Raw genomic sequence first — 5,635 nt, forward strand, 5'->3', positions numbered from 1 at the left:
GAAACTACCATATGATCCAGCAATCTCACTTCTGGGTCTGTATCCAGAGGAAATGAAAACAGGATCTTGAAGAGATATCTGCACCACTATGTTCACTGCAGCATTACTCACAACAGCCAAGATACGGAAACAAACTAAGTGTCCATCAGTGGTATGTATCTATTGATACAATAGAATATAATTCAGCCATTAGGAAGAAGAAAATCCTGCCATCTGACAACACGGATAGACCTTGAGGACGTTGTGCTGAGTGAGACAAGGCAGCCAGAGAAAGACAAATACTGCATAGTATTTACTTACATGTGGAATCTAAAAAGAAAATAAAACTCATAGAAAGAGAGAGTAGAAAAGTGGTTGCCAGGGGCTGGGGAATGGGAGAAATAGGGAGAGGTTGGTAAAAGGTACAAACTTTCAGCAAAGTGATGAGCAAGGTGACTTCCCCGGTGGTCCCGTGGTTAAGACTCCGTGCTTCCAATGCAGGGGGGATGGGTTCGATCCCTGGTTGGGGAACTAAGATCCCACATGCCGCGCGGTGCAACCAAAAAAAAAAAAAAAAAAAAAAACCAATGTCAATGATGATGATGATAAAGGATAAAAAGAAAACGTAATGGCCAAATGTGTCCTGAATCATTCAAGGATATACAAAATCTCTAGGTTATTGTGTATATTGTAGCCTGAAGCAAGCAGTTAAGTCAGCTCTACTTGGGTGTTAACTAGAGTCTCTGAAGCCTGAATGTCCTGGACTTATCTAGAAAACTCTTGAATTCTGCAGTAGCAATTAGTATGGCCAATTGTTAAGACCGGGGTTTCAGCACTAGTTTTGTGATCTTGTGCAAGATACATAATCACTCTAGGCCTCAGTCTCCTCCTAGGTCAACTGGGAATGATTATCATTATATTGATCTCATGGAATTCTCGCAAGGATTAAAAGAGATAATGTATTTAAAGCTCCTGGAATATAACTCCCATTATTTACTAATTAAAAACACTCTTTAGCATTGTTCGGTAACTCTTTGAGGTTTTTGTTTTGTTTTGTTTCTGTAACTAAACAGGCCTTTAAGATAGGTAAGCTGAGATACACATATTCATTCCATAAATGGTAAATAGGAAAGGTCATTACGTTCAAAGCCAGACTAGGTGCCGTTTATAGTGCCTAGGAAAGTTCTGTTCATAGCCTGTTTTCATTCTGTCAGTATCACTTCGTGATACTTCCAATCATTCAACTGGCAAATATCTACTGAGTGCTGGCCACCATCCAGGCCATACACCAACCCCCGGGGCCCCAGGGGTGAAGAAGACATTGCCCACACCTTCATGTGATAAGCAGGCTGGACGGGGAGGCAACTGTTCAGTAGAAAGGTGAAAGGCCACATCATAGGGTCATGACAAAGACAGTCACAGCCATTCAACAGGCTGTGGCGCATAGAGTGGTGAGCAAAAGTCATCAGTAAGAGGAAATGCCCTCATGTCTTACAATCTAGAGGAAACAGGCACCAAAACAAATCATCAAGATGGTTAAGTGAACACTTATAACGTGCAAAGTGTTGCCGGTAACGCGTTCAGGGCTACCAGACTTGTCACAGGGACCCGGGAAAGGTTTCCCTGGGAAAGAGACGATTAAGCTGATACCCGAGGCACCAGAAGGATGTAGGCAGAGACACAGTAGAGGAGCTTCCAGGAAGAGAAGCAGCATATGCAAAGTTCTGGAAGGAGGAGAAGAAAGGGCTGGAGAAGAAAGAAAGACCGCGATCACAGAGGGCCTTGTAAGCCCCACGAAGTCTTCGGGGGCTACTCTACAAACAACGTTGAGGGTTTTGAAGCAAGAAACTGACATAGTCCATTTTTAAGTATCTATGTATCGGTGTGTGCAGAGAGAGGGAACAAAATAACCTATATAAAATAAAATTCAGAGATCTTAAGCAAGCCGGTTATACCAGAATAACCAACGCCCCAAACAAGATGAGAACACTATGATCACCCTACCACGTTCCCCCTTGCCAATTTCCAGTCCATAAGCAGATTTTTGTTTGTTTTTGGTTTTGTTTTTTTTTTTTTGCTGTATGTGGGCCTCTCACTGCTGTGGCCTCTCCCGTTGCAGAGCACAGGGTCTGGACGCACAGGCTCAGCGGCCATGGCTCACGGGCCCAGCCGCTCCACGGCATGTGGGATCTTCCCGGACCGGGGCACAAACCCGCGTCCCCTGCACCGGCAGGCGGACTCTCAACCACTGCGCCACCAGGGAAGCCCTGTTTTTGTTTTTGTTTACTCTGGTGACAGTGTGGAGAATAGTTGTTTGGGGTCTGGGTATGATAGTACCTAGGCAAGAAATGATGGAGGACTATCCTTGGGTCATAGTGATGGGAGTGGAGAGAAGAGAAGGGACCCGAAAATATTTAGGAGGTAAAGTCGGCAGAACTTGGAGAGATTGGGAAGGAGGAGTAGGGGAGGAGCAGGTAAGATGACTCACAGGTTGCTGGTTTGGGCAGCTGGAGGGACACTGAATCAGCCTGGGGGAGAAGAGGGTCCAGAAGGCTTTCTAGAAGTGCTGACACACACGTGGAGCTTTTCAGAATCAGTAAGAGTTAACTAGGTGATCGGGAGTTAGAAGTGCATTTCAGGAAAGGGGCTCGTAAAGGAAAAGCTCAGGGACGATCCTGGGAATGAACACAAATTTGAGCACCTGGATCAAGCCTCGCCTGAAGCACACACTGAGACATTTTGGTTCTGTGAAGCAATAGATTCTCACTTGGTCTAAGCCAGTTTGAGTTTCTGATGCAACAAAGAGAACTGTGATTTACAGACCACAAGGAGAACATTGAAAGGAATGGGAAAAGAAATGAGAAAGGGCTGTAGGTCTGGGACATCAAGCTCTGGGACCCCAGACTTAGGACAGACCTCAAGTAAGGGGCATCACCTGAGAGCCCAGGCATGGCGGCCATCCTGTAGGCCCTACCCCAGCATTGCAGGCTGTGACAGCTCCTGCTTGGCAGGCCTGGACTTGGAGACTCACCCCCTTGGACCACTGCATGAAGACTCCCTCTGGCAACACACCCCAACATGCATCAGCCCCAGAGACCCCCGAAAACCTATCAAGCACCATAACTTCTCAATCATCCATTTCTGGGGAAAGACAACAGCATACCCCAAGCTGAGACAGAGAATAGTGAACACTTCCATTACCTAAATCTGGAAGAAATACGTCGCTTCTATGGACAGACATCAATGTCATGCACTGTATAAAATCTCTCAAGAATATGTGGCCTGTGAACCTTGAGGACATTATGTTAAGTGAAAGAAGCTGGTCACACAAGGGGAAACACTGTATGTTCCACTTACATGAGGTCTTAGAGAACTCAGATTCATAGAGACGGGAAGCAGAATGGGATCGTCAGGGGCTGGGAGAGGGGAAAGGGAAAGGTAGTGTTTAATGGTGACAGAGTTTCAGTTTGGGGAGTTGGAAAACTTCTGGAGATGGATGGGGGTGATGGTTGCACAGAAATGTCAACGTACTTAATGTCACTGAACTTACACTTAAAAATGGTTTAAAAAGGGGCTTCCCTGGTGGCGCAGTGGTTGAGAATCTGCCTGCTAATGCAGGGGACACGGGTTCGAGCCCTGGTCTGGGAGGATCCCACATGCCGCGGAGCAACTAGGCCCATGAGCCACAACTACTGAGCCTGCGTGTCTGGAGCCTGTGCTCCTCAACAAGAGAGGCTGTGATAGTGAGAGGCCCGCGCACCGCGATGAAGAGTGGCCCCTGCTCGCCCCAACTAGAGAAAGCCCTCGCACAGAAACGAAGACCCAACACAGCAAAAAATTAATTAATTAATTAATAAACTCCTACCCCCAACATCTTCTAAAAAAAATAAAGGTTAAAAAAAGTAAATTGTTGTTTTGTATATTTTACCCCAATAAAAGAATTAAATTTTAAAAATAAAAAGAGAGTACATGGGATGACTCTTGAAGACGTTATGCTAAGCCAAATAAGCCAGTCATAGAGCACAAATACTGCATGATTCTATTTATATGAGATATCTGAAATAGTCAAATCATAGAATCAGAGCATAGGACAGTGGTTGTTAGGGGCTGACGGGGGTAGAGGAGGAGGAGAAGTTGCTGATCAATGGGCATAAAGTACCAGGTGTGCAGGATGAATAAGTTCTAGAAATCCTCTATTGTACACTTAAAATGTTTTGAGGGTAGATCTCGTGTTGTGTTCTCACCATTAGAATTTTTAAAAAGGATGCGTGACCGAGAAAGACAGGAGTTTGTGGACAGAACCCTGGATCATGGCAACGTGTTAGGGACCAACGGAGGCAAGCAGGTCTTCACAGAAGGCAGAGAAGGAATGAGTGGAGAGACCTAAGACCCTTCAGGAGAGAGTGGCTCGTTAGAAGCCGAGAAATAAACAGATGTTCAACAGAAGCATCGGCTGAGGATGGCAAGGACAGAAAGGGACAGTGGCATAGCAACTACACGTTGCAGAGGGGCACACTTGGTCCACTCGTTCCCTCCATGAGGTAAACAGGAGTGTGAAAGTTGCTGAAGAGGGAATGGGTACGTGTTCATGAGGGGCCCCAGGGATCCCCTCCCCCTCCCCTTGTCCCTAGTAATCTGCGGGAGTGGAACAAAGTGACCCTAACCCAGGTCTTCCCAGCGGCAGGAGAGGCAGCGAGGGCCCTGAAGTAACATGACCACGAGGACCAGGAAGGTGGAATCCCATGGCCGACGGGAATGATGGCTCTGGGTGGTTGACGTGGCAGAGGCTGGGACCTTCGTGAGCTCCCACGCGTGGCCAGGACCCCCCTGGCCAGGCCCGACACCAAAGAGCCTGGGCAGGTCCCAGTGGAGGCAACCCCAGGACCAGACGGCTCAGCCAGCGACTCCCGCAGAGCCCCGGGCTTTCCCGTCTGAGGCTCCTGGGCACGGAGTGGGGGCTTATGGGCAGGGAGGCAGGGGGGAGCAGGACTCGCCCCTCAGGTCCCCAGCTGGGCTTCTGGGAAGAGAAGGGCCAGGCTAAGCGGGAGAGCGAGACCAGCTCCCCACAGATCTTGGCAAGCGGGTGTCTGGCCACTGCACGGGGACACCCCCCAGAGCTGTTTTCTGCAGCCAACACAAAACAGGGATGCACGCAGCAGGAAGTCGGGATGCCCCTGGCCAGTGCAGAAGAGGGTGGAAGCCAGATCCTGGTGGGATGAGGAGGTGGTGAGGAGGTGAGGACGGCAAAAGGAGGCCCACCTTTACACAGAGTGAGATCCCTACTGTGGAAGGAAGCAGAGAAGCGGGGCTTGGGTTAGAAGGAGAGGGGTGGGACTTGGTAGAATGTGGAGCATGGGGGACCGTGTGTGTGTGTGTGTGTGTGTGTGTGTGTGTGTACAGGGAAGCCTGAGAAGGCTCACTGCCTGGAGGAGAACAGTTTATGAGGGGGAGGCTGGAGATAAGAAAGGGTTCCAGGTCGCCGAGCAGGTGTGGGGAGCTGGGACCCAGAGCCAGCTGGAGAGCAGGGCCAGAGGAAGGAGCCTGGGAGAGCCACCTCTAAGTGGGTCTTCATGACCTCACAAAGCAGGCACCCTCAGCATTCCTGAAGCTCTGAGTCAGTCCTGGCTAGGTCTCCTAGCAACTGGATGTAGAGGCC

Source organism: Mesoplodon densirostris, chromosome 6 (genome assembly GCF_025265405.1).
Source record: "Mesoplodon densirostris isolate mMesDen1 chromosome 6, mMesDen1 primary haplotype, whole genome shotgun sequence".
NCBI lineage: Eukaryota > Metazoa > Chordata > Mammalia > Artiodactyla > Ziphiidae > Mesoplodon > Mesoplodon densirostris.